Source organism: Rhincodon typus, chromosome 15, assembly GCF_021869965.1.
Source record: "Rhincodon typus isolate 14 chromosome 15, sRhiTyp1.1, whole genome shotgun sequence".
Taxonomy (NCBI): Eukaryota; Metazoa; Chordata; class Chondrichthyes; order Orectolobiformes; family Rhincodontidae; genus Rhincodon; species Rhincodon typus.
In genome coordinates, this window is record NC_063346.1 from 24,277,315 (window position 1) to 24,295,418 (window position 18,104).

The 18,104-nt window shown below is 38.9% G+C and overlaps 1 long non-coding RNA gene across 1 annotated transcript; it reads right to left on the minus strand.

Annotated features, from left to right (window-relative positions):
• Window positions 1–369: 369 nt before the first annotated feature.
• On the minus strand, window positions 370–11,178 carry LOC125484926. The gene is made up of 3 exons (XR_007263717.1): window positions 10,349–11,178; window positions 5,277–5,399; window positions 370–527 (listed from the first exon to the last, which is right to left on the minus strand). It is a non-coding gene; the product is annotated as an uncharacterized LOC125484926 (long non-coding RNA).
• Window positions 11,179–18,104: the final 6,926 nt, after the last annotated feature.

An 18,104-nucleotide genomic window follows, 5' to 3' on the forward strand; every position in this document is an offset into this window, starting at 1 on the left:
CCCAGTTCTGCGAAATAGGTACAAGTAGTATTTTGGCTCATCGCAACAACTGTTGCTGGTAGGCTGGTATTAACAACTCCTACTAGGCTTCTACTCCAAGTGGTTTGCACTGCACAACCTTTCCAGTTTTAATTTAATTTTGTCCTTAACTTGATTGTGAGCTTTATGTGCCTTTGGCATTAATTCAGATCTTAAAACTTTATTGGTGAATTAAATAATTTTTAACAATAACACAGGTGTGAGCTTGAATGTGACAGATGTGAAGCAAAGACATTTACAGCTCCTTTTTAAACTTTTACACTTTTATTGTAAAAGAAACCCAAAAATAAAAAAGAGAAATTTAATTATTGAATAAAAATACTTAGTGAATACACAAATTATACAAAGTTTATTTGCAAGTTACATTGTGTTTGATACACATGAGTTCTTGCTCAAGTCTTGGATCTTGTTGGAAATGTATGTAATTTTCTGGATCCTCTTTGTGACTTCCTCCCTATTTACCCCGGAGGTAGAATGTGAAGCATGTGCTGTGGATGTCAGAAAAAGAATTAGCCACAAATGCTATAACTCTACAGTCACAACACAAAATAGACAGAGCAGTGGGAGAAACAGGGACAGCATCTGACAACAGACGCCCCTCAGTTTACAAAAGCATAGACTGCAGTACCCCAAATAGTGTCAAACCACAGATATGGCCTGCCACAGACTGACATCTCCCAGAGTTTGCCAACCCAAGAAAGACCCATTTAACTCAACTCTACACTCCCTGTTAGCTAATCATACCTTTATCAATACTAGTCTGTTACCTCCTACAAAATGTGTGTGTGTGTGTGTGTGAGAGAGAAAGAGAGAAATTCCATCATACCTCAGTTTAATTGAGTATCCCCTTATTCTATAAGTATGATGAGTGATTCATGAATTTCCCACTAGCAGAAACATCTTCCCATGATCTATCCTATCAAGTCCTTTCAGAATATTGGATGTTTCAATAAGATTGCCTGTCATTCTTCTAAACTCTAATGAATAAAGGCTTAATTTTTTAGCCATTCTCAATAAGTAATAGAAACATTGAAAGTAACAGCAGGAGTGCACCATTCAGCCCTTCGAGCCTACTCTACCAGTCAATATGATTATGACTGATCATCCAACTTAGTACCCTATTCCTGCTTTCTCCTCATACTCTTTGATCCCTTTTGTCCTAAGAACTATATCTAACTGCTTCTTGGAAACATTTAATGTTTTGGTCTTGCCTATTTTTTGTGGCAAAGAATGTCAAAGGCTCACCATGCTCCAGGTGAAGAAATTTCTCCTCATCTCAGTCCTAAATGGTCTACCCTGTAACTTTTATCTGTGACCCTTAGTGCTACTCCGTTTATCAGGAACATCCTGCATTTACCCCGTCTAGTCCTATTAGAATGCTATAGACTTCTATGAGACAGCCCCTTATTCTTCTGAGCTCCAATGTATATAAACCTAACTGTTGAGGGCGGCATGGTGGCTCAGTGGTTAGCACTGCTGCCTCACAGCGCCAGGGACCCGGTTTGACTCCACCCTTGGGTGACTGTCTGTGTGAAGTTTGCACATTCTCCCCGTGTCTGCGTTGGTTTCCTTCCACAGTCCAAAAATATGCAGGCTAGCCGGATTGGCCATGCTAAATTCCCCATAGTGTTCAGGTATGTGTAAATTATGTGCATTATAGGGGGATGGGTCTGGGTGGATGCTCTGAGAGTCAGTGTGGACTTGTTGGGCCAAAGGGCTGTTTCCACATTGTAGGGATTCTATGATCTATGATCCACTCTCTTCGTACACCAGTTCAGCCATCCCAAGAGTCAATATGGTAAATCTTTGTTGCACTCCCTTCGCAGCCAGAATAGCCTTCGTCAGATAAAGAGTCCAAATCTGTGCACAATACTCTAGCTGTGGCCTCATCAACACTGCGCATTTGTGTTACAAGACTTATTTTTAAACTCCAACCCCCCATAATTGTAAAGACCAAAATTCAATTGTTTTTTTAAATTACTGGTTGCACCTGCATACTAACTTGGTTTTCATGCATAAGGACGTCCTCTGTGCTGTACTCTTTTGTAGTCCCTCTCCGTTTAAATAATCGTGTGCCTTTTTATTCTATCATAAGTGCATAACCGCACACTTTCTGACATTAAATTCTGCCCACTTACTCAACCTGTTTAAATCCCCTCGTTAAATTCCTTATACCCTCATCACAACAAACCCTCTTCTTATTTTTGTACTGTCAACAAATTTGGATACATTTCTCTCTCTGTCCCCTCTTCCAATTCATTAATATACTTAGATAATAATTGAGGCCCTAGGACAGATTTTTATGGCATTTCAATAGTAACATCTTTCCAGCCTCAAAAAGACCCATTAATCCTGACTCTTTGTCATCTATGTGTTAACCAATCCTCGATCTATGCTATTACATTAAACCAATACTGTGAGCTCCTATCTGCCACCTTATTGAATGCTTTCAAATACATTACACGTACAGGCTTCTCTCTAACAACTCTGCTCACTACATCATCTCACAGCTCTAGTTAATTTGTCAAACATGATTTCCCTTTCACAAAACCACAATCTGTTTGATTGTGTTAAGCATTTCTAAATGTGCTGGGTTTTTTTCCTTAATAATTCCCTAGCATTTTCCTAGCAATAGATGTTAGGCTAATTGGCCTGACTTTCTGCCATCCTCCCTTTTTGAACAGTAGCGCAAACCCTCCCAGATTCCAGTGAGCTCTGGAATATTTCAATCATTGCCTCCACTATGTCTGCAGCTACTTCCTTTCAGCTTCTTGGACGCAGACCATAACATCCTGGTGACTTGTATGCCTTTAGTTCCACTAACTTGTCAAATTCTTTGACCCTCATGACAGAGACTGTAACCAGATCTTTCCTCTCATTAGCACATTGCTTATCATTCAGCTTTGGGATATTTATGGTGTCCTCAACCATGAAGACTAATGCAAAATATTTGTTTAAATTATTGGATCATTTTCTATTATTAACTGTGCAGTTGCACCCTCTAAGGGTCACACAATTACTTTAACTACTCTCTTTTTATATATCTTTAGAAGCTCTTGCTGTTTGCTTTTATATTTCTTACCAATTTATATCATAAGCAATTTTCTGCCTTTTTATTAGTCTTTTATTCATCTGCTCCTGGCTCCAAAAAATAATCCTAACTCTCTGGTCTAGCACAGATTTTCACCACTTTGTATGCTTTAGTTTTTTATTAGATATTCTCCTTGACCATCTTTGTTGACCATGGGCAGTTCATTCTTTTCATTCGAGTCCTTCTTTATGACTGGAATAAATTTTTGCTGAACATTATGAAATGTCTGCTTTAAATGTCTGCTGCTGGTCATCCATTAACATTCATTTTAAATCTGTTTTCCCATACCATTTTACACAACTGTTTCTTACCTTCATAATGGTCCAATGTGAGTTGAGGATACTGATTTGCGGACTGACTTGCTTTTCCTTAAACTGAATTTGAAATTCTAGCATGTTGTGATCGCAATGACAGTGTAGCTACAAAATATCTTATTATTCCTACTTCATTACACACCACTAGGCCTAAAATAGCCTGTTCCCAGTAGGTTCTGCAACATACTACTCTCAGAAACAATTCCTGATGTACTGTTCAAATTCAACTTCCATGTTACCCATGCCTATTTGATTTGTTCAGTCAATATGCAGATTAGAATGACCCATGACAATTACGGTGCCCTTTTTACATGGCTCCATTATTTTTCAATTTATACTTTGTTGTCCATCGAGACAACCATTTCGGGGCCTACTGACGACACCCAACTGTTTCTTTCCCTTACTATTCCTTATTTCCACCTAAACTAATTCACATCACAATCTATCACTTTATACTATTGCAGTTACCTTCCTTAATAAACAGAACTATTGCACCTCTTTTTCCTTTTTGCCTATTCTTCTGGAACATTGAATATCCTTGAATATTTAGTTCCCATTCCTGGTCACCCTGTAACCATGGTTTTGTATTTGCTTTCAAATCAAACTAATTTATTTCAATTTGTGCCATCAACTCGTCTGTGTGTCACAAATTCTGTGTGCACTCAGATAAAGAAACTCAAATTTTGATGTTTTACCACTATTACTCTCATTCTAAATTCTGCTGCATCCTTCTGTGTATATTTTCCATCCCCTAATTTTACACTTAGATGACCACTCACCTCACCACCCTGAATCTTTTTTTGATTGTTTGAGCGTCCCTTCAATTGAAGCCATTCTACTAATTAGTTTAAAGCTCGAGATACAACCATAGTTATACTGATCCGAGTATGATAAGCTGGAACCCCCTCCTCCCACACCAATCTTCAAGCCACACATTTACTTCTCTAATCTTATTTACCCTATTTCACTTTGCACATGGCTCAGGTGGTAATCCTGAGATTATTACCTTTGTCATTCCACTTATTAATTAATCCCTAAACTATTTGTAACCGTCAGCAGAGCCTGCTTCCTCATCCTACCTTTGTCATTGGTACCTACATGGATGACAAGTGGATTCTTTGCCTCCCACTCCATGTTCCTCTCCAGCCTAGAAGATATACCCTGAACCTTAGCACGAGTTATACATCGCACTCTGTGGGACTCTCTGTCTTTGCTTCAGTGAATGGTATCAAGTCTTTGAATCAAAGAATTCATTATGACTGCTACATTTCTCTTTTCTCCCCCAACTTGAATAATACTTTGGACCACAGTGCTCTGGTCAGTTCCCTATCTTGCCTCCAGTCTGTGCTCCATTCTGGGACCAAGACCCTCGGATCTATTGGACAAGGGGACTGGCTGACGCTTCTCCAAAGTTAAATTCTGGATCTCAATACCTGCCTCACTCACAGGCATGCCCTCCTGTCCCTAACCATGAACCAGATTTGATGTAATTAATCTAAGGGGGTGTGACTGCCTCCTGAAAAAGTATGCAGGTACTTCTGTCCTCTCTTCGTGTTACAGTGTCCGCAGGTCAGACTCCAGCTCATCAACTCTGAGCCAAAGTTCTTTGAGCAGCCAACACTTTGAGATGTGGTCAGTGTGGCTTGCACTGGTGTGTACCAAGTTCCACAAACTACAGCTACAACACATCGCCTGCTGACCCATCTCTATTATATTTATTGTATTGATTTGGATGTCGAATATTTCCTAATTGTACACTTCTACTGTAATAATGTCTTCTGATTTAAACCACTTAGCCAATCAAAAAGAGACAGGGAAAATCACCTGCTTACTTTTCTGTGATGTCACACTTCTGCTCTGACAGGTAAGAGCAGGTTGAAGGAGTTCACTGCCGCCATTTTTTATCTCATACATTACTGTCCTCCTTTTCCATGTGGGTACACTCTCAGTGTGTTCTAAGACAAAGACAGAAGGATGGAGAGTGAAAGAGAATCAGAAAGAAAGACAGAGGGACAGAAGTAATATAAGAGACTACAGATTTTTCACTTTTGGAAGTTGAACTGCTATAACTGGGATACCTAGAGAGTTTTACAGCTTGAAAATCAAGTGCTGCCTAAATTATTGAGCCATGAAATATATAGTTGCCTTTTGGAAGCAGCAAGGAGAATGCGAGATTGAATGGCACCAATGGTCTTTTGAATTGATGAAATTCTGTACAACAGCAGTCTTCTGGTTGAAGTACTGAGTGTATCGTCTTTGATTCCCCACATAAACATCTGATCAGGGGAATATCCTTTTTTACCCTCGTCAACAGTATTGCTGATTGCTGGATGTAGCATCCTTATTTACTATATTTACCCTTTTAGAAATTTCTTTAGGAAGGTTCTGCAGTGGGGTTTTATGAGCAGCTGAGTACAAAGCAACAGGGACTGATGACTCTGTGCAGTAACTGGCCTGACATTAGGTCCTTTGACTGTTCCACCTGTAGGCAATTGTACTTCATGGGAGGCAATATATCCCCACAGGAGGCAACATATGCCTGTGCCTTTTTGAAAACATATGGCATTGATCCCATGTCTCCCTAATTTTCCTCCTTTTTGGGGTTCCTGATTTAGCAATGTGGTGTTTCTATCATAATTTTATTGTGTTATAAAATCACTCTCATATGGATTATAATGCTTTCATTCCCAATGTGGTTTATCTGTTGTTGGGATCATATTCTCTGGGATGCTGTGGTCTATATCCTTTTTATGCCTCTTGTGTCCTGATTTACAGGTTAAGGCGAAGGAGGTGTTCTTGGAAGATTATTATGTTTAGGTTTAATTACCAGAGCTCATTGTTGATTATTGGGTGTGTTTGCTTGTATTTTGTTTTCTTCACTCTTTCTATGTTCATTAGAGCATGTGCATTCTCAATAATTCTACGGACTTGTAGGAATTTATCCTGACTATTTTGTACATTAGCTGAAGCTGTTTCAGAGTTTAATTTTATGGCTGTGCTTTAATGAAAGTTCAGTGGGCATCCATCCCCAATGTCCCAATTATTCTGTTAGACTTTGATCTATTTCAGATGCAGTAGGAAGTCCATGTTCCACTGTTATTTTAATGAACATTGTAGGTAATTCAGAAATAAGTGATGTGCCATTTTTTTCTAAAAGGCACAGGCATACATTGCCTCCGCTGGGGATAAATTGCCTCCGAATGAAGTACAATTGCCTACAGGTGGAACAATCAAAGGACCTAATGTCAGGCCAGTTACTGGACATAAAGCCATCAGTCCCTATTGCTTCCTACAAAATGATATGTCTTGTCAGATTGTTAACATTCATGCCAGGTATTTTTTGGCATGAGTCCTGCATTCTGGCTTTCCACAGATTTATGTATCTTATAAATTAATTTAATGAGTGGTTGAACCATAACCTGGTAATTGTTGGACCATCTGGTCTGTTTTGGGTCCTTTCAAAATTCATAAAATTTCAATAGGCTTGAATACACCTCTCAGGACCTCATTAGGTTTGAATGGTGTCCAACAGGCTTCTTTTGTAGACAGTATATTGACTTCAAGGCTACATGACAGCATTCTGCTGCCAGTTAATTGATTTATTATAAAAACAATTTGCAGGTTTAAGGGAAAAGGCAGGAGAATAGCACTAAACTAGTGCGGTCACAATGGGCTGAATGAACTCCTTCAGCATCATACTAATTCAATAATTCTTTAAGAATAAACAATCTCTCGAGCTCTGACAGCACCTCTATTGATGCTGCCTCCATCGACAGCAAAGATTAAAATCTGATCAGGTTGAGGAAGCAGAATTGCATTTTTCCATCTAGCAAGACAGTTTGTTTAGTCACTTAAAAAATGGACCATCCCTATACCATGCTGTCTTGTCATGGTTTCTGTGTTATGGTCTCACCATCGCGAGGTCTTTAATTTCAATGCATGTTGTAATGTAGACAGGCCTTTACAGACCTTTTAGCCAATTACATGGCATCACAAGGTGAGATTTTGGTATAAAAGTACCTGGCTTGTCTTTGGTCTTGTGTAACTTGGCTTGCAGTTGGTTTTTCTTTCGGTGAACTTGGTGTCGTCAGTGAGTAATGTTCTGTTACATCATTAAGCATTGAACCCAGACGATGTGTGTAAATTGATGATATTGTAGCCTTGTTAATTGATAGCATTGTCAATAATTCTCAAAATTGCTGACCGAAAAAGAACTGAAGTTTCATGATAATGCCACATAAGCTAACATATGGAAAACCACAAACTACATCATGGTTTCAGCAAATACACACTAAAGGCTATTTGTGACAGCTAGTTAGATGCAGTGCGTGCACACTAAAGGTGAAAATATGACTGCAAAATGACCGTTATGGAAAGTCTTTTTTCCTAACAGTCATCCATCAATCCGTCTGAGTTCTGAGTTGAAGTTACAACTACAAACAAAAGGCTACAAAACCTGTACTAAAGAAAACTCTACCTCTCCCTATCAAAAAAACCCAACTGAGGCTCCTATTGACCTGCTGTCTATAAAGCCAAGATCCCATATGTTCTATTAAATACATTCTCAGCCGTCTCTGCTATAAAGAGAATCACCAAAATAAGATACTAAAGTTTGAAAAGCTAGGATCAAGTAAGAAGTAACACATGCAGACCACAACAGTATTGATAGGTTTACTGAGATCCTGGTATTTGGACTTCATCTTACAGGTTGGAGCAAAGACACTATATTTTATTAAAACATTTTACTGGAATTTCATATAATCTTCACATATATTGTGAATTCTAATAAGAATGCATATAATTTTAAAGTAGAATTGTCATATTATAATTCACATTAAACTATCCCTAAATTGGCTGCCTATACAGTTGACTGGACAGATTTACCTTGCTTGGTGTGGGGGCTTGGGTGGGGAAAAGGAGAACTTCTGACAGCTTGTACCTAGTTCATGGATCTTGAGACCAATATTAAATAAAAACATGCTGAATCAAGTTATCTTATGAGAGATAAGAGGTTATACAGGAATTCCATTATCGTTAAAATATTTATAAGAATGTTTCTAGGAGCAGGTGCTTAATTATATTAGAAGAAATTATATTAAGAGAAGAAATTGAAAACAGATTTGATAATTTGATCTGATTTGTTGAAAATGATGAATGGTCTAGACAGAGCAGATTGGGAGAAACGGCTCCCATAAGCAAAATGATCAAGAACCAGAGCACACCAGTGTAAGATGAATGGCAACAGAACCAAAGCCAACATGAGGAAAAGCTTTTTTATGCAGTGACTGATCAGTGTCTGGAATGTAGTACCAGAGACTAAGGTGGAGGCATATTCAGTCATAGTTTTTAAAAAGAAATTGGACAACAAGCTGAATAGAAAAACAATTCAAGGAATAGCTGAGATAATAAGGTGTAGAGCTGGATGAACACAGCAGGCCGAGCAGGAAAGCTGACGTTTCGGGCCTAGACCCTTCTTCAGAAATGCATTTCTGAAGAAGAGTCTAGGCCCGAAACGTCAGCTTTCCTGCTCCTCTGATGCTGCTTGGCCTGCTGTGTTCATCCAGCTCTACACCTTGTTATCTCAGATTCTCCAGCATCTGCAGTTCCTACCATCTCTCAAGGAATAGCTGAATTGTTTTTGCAGAAAACTGATATGAACAATATGAACCAAAAGGCATACTTTTGTGCTGTAACTTTCTATCATCCTGACATCCTAACTGCATTCATTCAAGATGTTCAGGTGCAGGTGGTGGACCATTAAGTATCATTTCAATGAAGCAGCACTAAGCAGCTGCCAGCCAGCAGTGCACAGCAGATACAGTAATCTTTATGCTTATATAGTACCACTGATGCAATTCATTTCTCAACCTGGAAAATTTTAGGTGGGTGTATTCAGAGCCAGGGAGGTTGGAGTTTGGTCTGGGGCCGAGAATCATAACTCTGGTAGTCCCATTATTGATCCAATGGATTATATATCATCCAATACTGGATGATCTAATGTACAGACCAATAACACAAAGGCAGTGGAGGAATTGAGAAAGGTGTTGGAAAAATTAAGCTGAGTGTTATTAACATGCATGATGAAGCTGACCCACCATTTATGTATTATGTTATCAAAGGGCAACATGTAAGTGAAAAGGGGGAAGTACCAAGATAAATCCTAGGGCAACTCTGAACTATTTATGCTGGAATGGGAGGACAAACTATTGTTAGAGATTCTATAGTTTGTCGTTTCAGCTCCCTGGCCTCCTTTCCTGGGCTCCTGATTCTCTACCTTGATTTCTGGGTTCTTACTATTGCTGCTCCTTGGCTTCAATCATTGGACTTTCACTATTAATGCTGCCTGAGAAAGGGTGGGACTGGCTTGCAAATGGTGAGCAACACTATGGAAAATTGGAATTGGAATGAGGGTTGGGAATGGACCAGCAAGAAGTGATGAGCCGGACTGAACGAAATGAAATAGATATAGCATGAGATTGCGTGGGGAAGATGTGTGTGAGATGGGATTTTAAAGAAGTACTACTTCAATAAAGACACTAGTTTCAAGAAGGCAGTTCCTTGAGAACCACCTTATCAAGGCCTACTAGGGATGGACAATAAATGCTGGTCCACCCAGTGACGCCCATGTCCCACGACGGAATAAAACCGTATCACTGCAAATGTTTTGAACATCTGGTCAAATATTATTTCCTGATCCTTGTCTATTTGAACCATGGCGACTGTGAGGGATCTATTTCTTCTATGAGTGAACTGATCCACCAATTTAGTGCTCCATCCAGCATCTGAGGTAAGTAAAAACATCCGTGGCTCTTGTTGACAACAAACGAAGACATATTCACCTTGGTGCATTTTGACACTAAACATAAAAAAACTATTGATGGAAGATATTTTAACGATGACTCACCACCTTCACAAAAGGCGGGGGGGTAGGGGCCCATCATGCTAAAAACGAACGGAAGTGCTGGAAACACTGGGCAGGTTAGCAAGCAGTGAACGTTTGCAGTCCAAGAAGAATTTCCTGAGTCTTTTTTTTTCTCTCAGCACGTTGTTTTTTTAAATTTCACATTTCTAGCATGCGCATCATTTTGCTTCTATACTCCATTATGGGCACCACAACTTCCAGAAGCTCGGATTCCCGGGACCGGTGCGCGTGCGCCGGCCAGTGACGTGAGCGCGCGGTGGCGGCGGCTCGAGGTCACGTCGGTTGGAGCCGATGATGAAAAGGAGCGGAGAGTAGTCGTCTCATGCAGTTTGTATGGCGAGATTACACAGAACAGAACCAACACTTTCCTTTTCCTTCACTGGAGACCAAATGCAGCCATTTTAACTAGAAACACGCAGTTCATTCGCACGCCTGGCTTCTAATTTTATCTTGAATTTCCAAACGCTTCTTTACCTTGGGGAGAGAGGAGAATCTGAAGAAGGTCTTGTTCACTTAAAGCGGAATTAATAATTAAATGGTAACGAAGAACAGATTCAACAGAATCTATTCCGTTGGAGGGGTCCTGACTCTTCCTCCCTTCTCCAGGTGATGCCCTCTGATTTCATCTCGCTTCTCAGTGCGGATTTGGATCTTAATTCGCCCAAGAGTTTGTATTCCAAAGGTAAGGAAGTATCTGATCGTATTTCTCTTTCATTCACTTTGTTTATCTACGCGTTCGGTTGTAGAATAACACCTCGTATTTTCGACGATAATCTTCGAGGACATCTTTTACTGTAGGCCGTGCCTGAAATAAGTGTAATTCAGAGTACGTTACGTTTAACATGTATGTCATTCCCAATATTTGTAAGATAACGACGCAGTATCGCGTCGACTGTGCGGCTTTGGATGTTTTTTGTTCGAAAGAAATGATTCGTGAGAAAAATAAAATCGTTAATTCCTTTTCGATTAAGTGTTCTTTTCGACGGGCACCCTAACTTTATTATTTGATTGACGTTCCCGTCCACCTGTCAGGGGACGTGTCTTTGCGCTCGGGATACAGTGGAAGGTTGTCAGCAACGTTGGTAGGCGGTCTCGGTATTTACAAATAAAGTTGTGTTGATGAACGTTGTGTTTATTGAAGAACTAATCCGGACCTTCAAAAGTCCATGGTTATCTTTGGAACCGGCCTCATTAGGGGCATTTAAGCGGCTAATAGATAGGCATATGGATGATAGTATAAGGTAGTGGTGGAGGTTAGATAGACCTTAGGTTTTGGGTAAAAGTTCGGCACAACATTGTGGGCCGAAGGGCCTGTACTGTGCTGTACAGTTCTATGTTCTGTGTTCTATGTTCAGTGATTCTGCTGGGTCAATTTTTTTTAGCTCAAACATAAACTTTCGTAATGTTACCTCCTGCCGTTTCTTGCAGGTTAGATAGTGGCTTAGTGTGTACGATTTTTAGACGATACTTTCACTACTAGACTGTAGGTTTTTATTAGAAGAATACTAGAACCATTGCTAGAAGGCTAGCAACATCCATGGAGAGGATGATGCACTGAAGTTTCATGTGCGTACCGTTTCTAAGTCCCCTAAGTTGAGGTCATGGATTTTTGTATTTGTTTATGGATATTGCTGACCAGACAGAATATCCTGAAGAAGGGTTCCCACCCGAAACGGTGCCCCTCATGTGCTGTCTGATCTGCTGTGCTTTTCCAGCTCCACATTTTTTTGACTCTAGTTTCCAGCATCTGCAGTCCTTTCTGTCTCCTAGACAGAATGTATTGCCTGTCCCTAATTGCCCTTGCATTTTTACGTTTACTTTCAATTTTTCAAGAAGCTTTTCTGAATTTCACTAATTTCAACATAGGAGTTTCACGTAGCAGCATTACAATTGTAGTTATAGTGTACTCTGTACATCCATGGTTAGAATACAATTAAATGAATGGATACTAATGAAATTGACAACTCTCCACTCTTCATGCTGATTTGGACTGTGGTTGTGAATTCTTACCCAGGCCCATCAGCATTTTGAGAATTTGATCACAACTACGGTGACAAAATGCCATAAGAGGGCAGGTGCTTGCATGAGGGCTGGAAAAGAATCCAAAGAAAGACTATTTGAAGCACTGTTACTTTTGTCATTAGGTACCAGGACAGTTATATCATTGATGGGCTTTGAATAGGCTGCATGCCTACAATTAGTGAGTTGTGAGGGGAAATAAGAACTGTTAAACAAAACTTCGTTTGCCTCGGTTTTCCTCATTTGTTTGAACATATTGACTACTTTTTGTGACATGGCCTCAGCTGAAGTCAATGCACGCGTTTTTCAACGGGGAGTGTTAATGTAGCTACAAACGTGGCTGAATCCTTCCTGAACCAAGGAATGTAAAAGCTGATTGTGGCTTCGTAGTGCAATCCCACACCCATAACTTAATACTTCGTAACAAATCAGACTTGCGATCATCTGGTTTGTATGCCTCTCTTACACATTACCTTTGCCAATAAAGTTATCAAAGGACGTTAAGGTTTTCTGAAATGGGGAGCTTCTGTCTCAATAATTAGTGAAAAATGAAAAATACTACTAAAATTGGGGTGATTGTTGTTATCCCCATCACTCACTCCCTTCATTTCATTTAAAAATGGAGTTCTGGCAGGAATGTCATTGACAAGTAGCCTGTTCTGCAGCTTTTTAAAAAAATATTTTGTGGCATGTGGGCCTGCAGTTCGTGTGAAGTAGGTACACCCTCAGTGCTGTTGGGAAGAGTGTTCTAGAATTTTGACCTAGCTACAGTGAAGGAATGATAGTTCCAAGTAAGCGTGAGTGTGGCTTGGAGGGGGACTAGCAGGTGTTGGTGCTCCCTTGCATCTGCTCTCCTTGTCCTTTTTTAACTTGTGGATGTTGAGGGTTGTGAAGATGCTGCTGTAGATTCAGGTCTTGTCAAAATGTGGTTGATTGTTGAAAGTGAGAAAGTGTTCTTGGCCAAAATTGATTAACTCCTAGCCCTAAATTTCAGCAAATGATAAGCAAATCTGTGCTCATGTGCAAAATTATCAGAAACCACTTGAATTTAATTTCTTTTTAAACTCTGCAAATCTGTAATGGTAATAATTTAAGCTCCTTCTTCGTTCAGAAAAAGATGTTAGAGACAGCTTTCTTATCAATTTATTTCATGCGCTGCTGTTAGTTTTTGCCATATGCACAAAACAGGCTAAAATATATTGAAATCTGGGCTTCTTGAAAATCACAAGTTTTGAAACTGAAAATTGTTGCATGGGGATGTTTTGTCAATTTAAGGCCTAGATATTTCTTCAGCCTCAAGTTAAATTTTGCGGAAGCTGTAAAAGTAGATATTATTAAAATCAAAGTGCATAAAGATGCCCTTTAAACATCACCTTTTAAGTGATATGGCTCTGTTCACATGAACTGTATTGCCAGTTCAAGGTATCATACTGTGCAATTCTGTGTTTTATAGGCGTTGCAACCATTGACTGTGTGTATATACTATATATAGAAAATATTTAATTCAACAAAGTAGAAACACTTACTAGCCAGGAGTTATTTCAAAGTAATTATGACTTGAAATTGTTGTTTGAAATAAGTGGAACTGTTTGAGTTTACAATCTAGAAATTCCTTTGTTTTGTGGAGTTTGGAAATGCGTGCTTATTCTATTTTTGATAATTCATCCCTATAATGGGAGTGGTTAGTGGCCAGTGTGTATTCAAAATGTAATGCTTGACAAGTTTCTACATTGAAGAATAATTACAGGTTTAGTCAGTTGACAATGCATAGCTAAGTTAGGCTGCATTTCTGCTATATATTTTGAAAGAAGAGGCTCAGTATGTTAGCATGAAGCCAGTACATCACTCACATTTTCCAAAGAAAAATTCTATCACCTATTTTCTTTTGAATGGGATGGTCTGTAATGAAACTGAGGATGAGCAGAATCTGTTGAATAAAATCAGCATCTGAGTTTCATGCTGTTTTATAGCAAATATAGTGGACATATACTGTATGGGTTGCCAAAACATTTCGACATTGCTCAGAAAACTAGGTATAATGATGTTCTTGCCTTGTAATATGTAGATATCCCATTTTCTTATTATCACATGAATAATGTCACATGTCAGAATATTTCAAACAGTAGTTGAATTGCAATTTGTTTTCTTGTACACCAATTACAGACCAACTGTCAGCATGATTTATTCTGCAAGTTAGCTGTCAGTTAGATTCAATTGCATATTCATTGTTATTTGATTTGCCTGTGATTTTTATGTAGCATTCTCAGACTGGGATTTAAACATAGCTACTTTTTAAAAGTCCAGCATTCTGATGGTTACTGTTTTTTACAATATTTTATATTGATAGTTGCCTAAAATACTGGTTGCACCCAGTATGGTTCCTATTTTTGTTTGGATACGTATCCATTTTAAATATTTAAAAGATTTGGATTTATGATACTTTCTGTAGCTGTTCATACCATACTTTCCTTTATTTTAGGGAAATTCAGCTAAATTTAACACTTTTTTTTAATCCTTCGGGATGGTGTCAAAATCCCTTTTCAATATACTGATAATGAACGTGATATTGGTAGAAGCATTTGAGATAGAAAATTTACTACATTGTAATTAAAGGGAGAAGGATTTGTTGCTAGGGAACAAGACTAAAGCAGTGTGTTGATGCATGTTTTAAAAATAGCTGCCGCATGAGTTTTCGACAAGTTGTCGTTCTGTTCGGAGTGATGAAACTATTCCGATTTCCAAGATTGTTTTATGTAGCATAGCATAAAAACAGCTGTCCACTTTCCATGCTGTCCATTCATTGCATTCTTTTTATAACTTTCCCACTTTTGAATGAAAAAGATATTGATTTCTGCTTTGTTTTTTACGCAAGAGGTGTATGTACTCTTGAGACATACAGTAAGTATGCACACTCTATATGATTTCATTATAGAGCAAATAGTAATATATTTTTACATTCCTTCCATTAAATATATTGTAAATCCCCTATCACCATACAGTTCTTTAGAAATTAATGAGGTGTGTTCAGTGATGGGGCCAAATCATTCATGGTTGAAGAGTGCTGGAAGCTAGCAAGGGTAAACTGTTATGTGTTACAGCAATAGGTCCACTGGGACACTGTATATTGTATTGCTTGTCTCCTTATTGGATGCTAGGGGTGAAGCTTGGACTAGTTGGAAGATTGGCTTGCAGGATGGGGATCCATGTCTGTTGATGTTTACTCCACTTTATGCATAGCCAATATATTAATCTCCTTGTCGGACAGATATGCCATTTATGCATGGACTGAATCTTTTTCATCAAAATGTAAGGTTGTTTTCCAACAGGAAGAAGCATTATCTTGTCAGAAGCAAGATTTGTCAAACATCCAACTGGAAGGTTTTTCCTTGCCTTTCCACTGTTTTGCCTTCAGTTTACTCCCATTTAAATGCTACTCATTCAGTTTTAAAACAGAGTGTGATACTTTCCAATTCCAACAATCAAACTTACAACAAACAGCATTTAGTTTTGTTTTTAAATATAAATGAACATGACAATTTTTTTTTTTTTTTTTTTTGCAGTTTGAAAATAATTTCCAAACTTAAGTCAACCTTAAATATCGAAGACTTAAGATCCCAAATAATTAATGATTTGGAGACATAGAAATACAAGTTTCTTATTTGAAGGTAATTGACGTAATTGTTACTGGTTACTTGCTCAAGCTAGTCCTGCAGAGATTTGTTTGAGTTTGGTAATGCGTTAAAGAGAATATTATGGTTTCAGATGGTGTATGTTTATCACTTGGCTAATGAAGTAGTGAATATTGTAATTTTTGTGTTCCTTTTGTGATTTTATTCACTGGAATCCAATAATCTTCAACTATCTGCAATAACATATTGTCTTTAATGTAGAATAGTATTTCCTAGTGCTTTACAGAGACATATGGATACTTGAATTTCCTTATGTAAAAAAGAAAGTGTGAAATTGAACTTCAGAATAATTCTTCAGTACACAATTTGTGGCAAACTCTGAGGTTAAAAATAAATTAGCTCAAGGTTGGAAAACACTTTTTGTTGAAAGTCTTGCATTGAAACTGAAAGAAATAGAATGCCATGCCCCCGTTCTTAGTTTTGCGACCATTATTAGAATCCATGCCCTGGATTTAGAAGCTAAGTGTAAAGTGGGCAAATTTACAAATTTATACCAAGCTCTGAGTGTGAGTCACAAAATCCAGAATTAGTTGAATAAAATGTGAGCAAAATAATGTTTGGTGAAATTTATAATTAATGTAAGGTGCTGCATTTTGGAAAGGCAAATCAGGGCAGGACTTGTACACTAAATGGTAACGGCCTGGAGAGTGTTTGCTGAGTAAAGAGACCGTGGAGTGCAAGTTCATAGTTCCTTGAAAGTGGAGTCGTAGGTAGATAGGATAGTGAAGAAGGCATTTGGTATACTTGCCTTTATTGGTCAGTGCATTGAGTTGGGAGTTGGGAGGTCAGGTTGCTGCTGTACAAGATGTTGGTTCAGCAATTTTTGGAGTATTGCATGCAGTTCTGGTCTCCCTGCTATAGGAAGGATGTTGTGGAACCTGAGAGGGTTTGTGCTATAGAGAGAGGCTGAATAGGCTGGGGCTATTTTCCCTGGATTGTCGGAAGCTGAGGGATGACCCTATTGAGGTTGATTAAACCATGAGGGGCATGATAGGGTAAATAGACAAGGTCTTATCCCAGGGGTGGGGGAGTCCAAAACTAGAGGGCATAGGTTTAAAGTGAGAGGGGAAAGATTTAAAAGGGACCTGAGGGGCAACTTTTTTACACAGATGGTGGTGCATATATGGAATGAGCTGCCAGAAGAATTGGTGGAGGCTGGTATGATTACAACACTTAAAAGGCATCTAGCTCAGTATGAATAGGAAGGGTTTAGAGAGATATGAGCCAAATTTGGGCAAATGGGACAAGATTTATATAAGATATCTATTCGGTATGGATGAGTTGGACCGAAGGGTCTGTTTCTGTGCTCTATATCTCTGTGACTCTGATTGTAAATGGTAGGGCCCTGGGGAGACTTAGGGGTTCAGGTTCATAATTCTTTGAAATTTGAATCACATGCCTGCCTACATCGCTCGGACCTTTGAGTCTAGGAGTCGGGATGTCATGCTGAGGTTGTACAGGACATTGGTTCTGGTCGCCCTGCTACAGGAAGGACGTTAAGAAATTGGGGAGGGTTCAGAAAAGATTTACCAAGATGTTGCTGGGAATGGAGGGTTTGGGTTATAAAATGGGCTGGGACTTCTTTCACCATAGTGTAGGAGGTTGAGGGGTGAGCTTATTGAGGTTTATAAAAGGGGCATAGATAAGGTGAATAGGAAGGGTCTTTTCCCTAGAGTGGGAGAGTTCAAAACCAGGGGGCAAATTAAGGTTAGAGGAGAAAGTTTTAACCTCACATGAGGGCAACTTTTTTTACACAGAATGAATAATGTGAGGAACAAATCACAAGAGGAAACAGATGCAGGTACATTTAGAGCATTTAAACGACATTTGGATAAGTACATGAAGAGGAAAGATTTGGAGGGATATGGGCCAAATGCAGACAGGTGGGACTAGTTTAGTTTTGAAACATGGTCAGCGTGGACTAGTTGGAGTGAAGAGTTTGTTTCCGTGCTGTATGGAAGGTAAGAAAATATTTTATTATGAGATAACTAAAGATGTCCACTAACTTGGACAATTTGTCTCATTCTAGA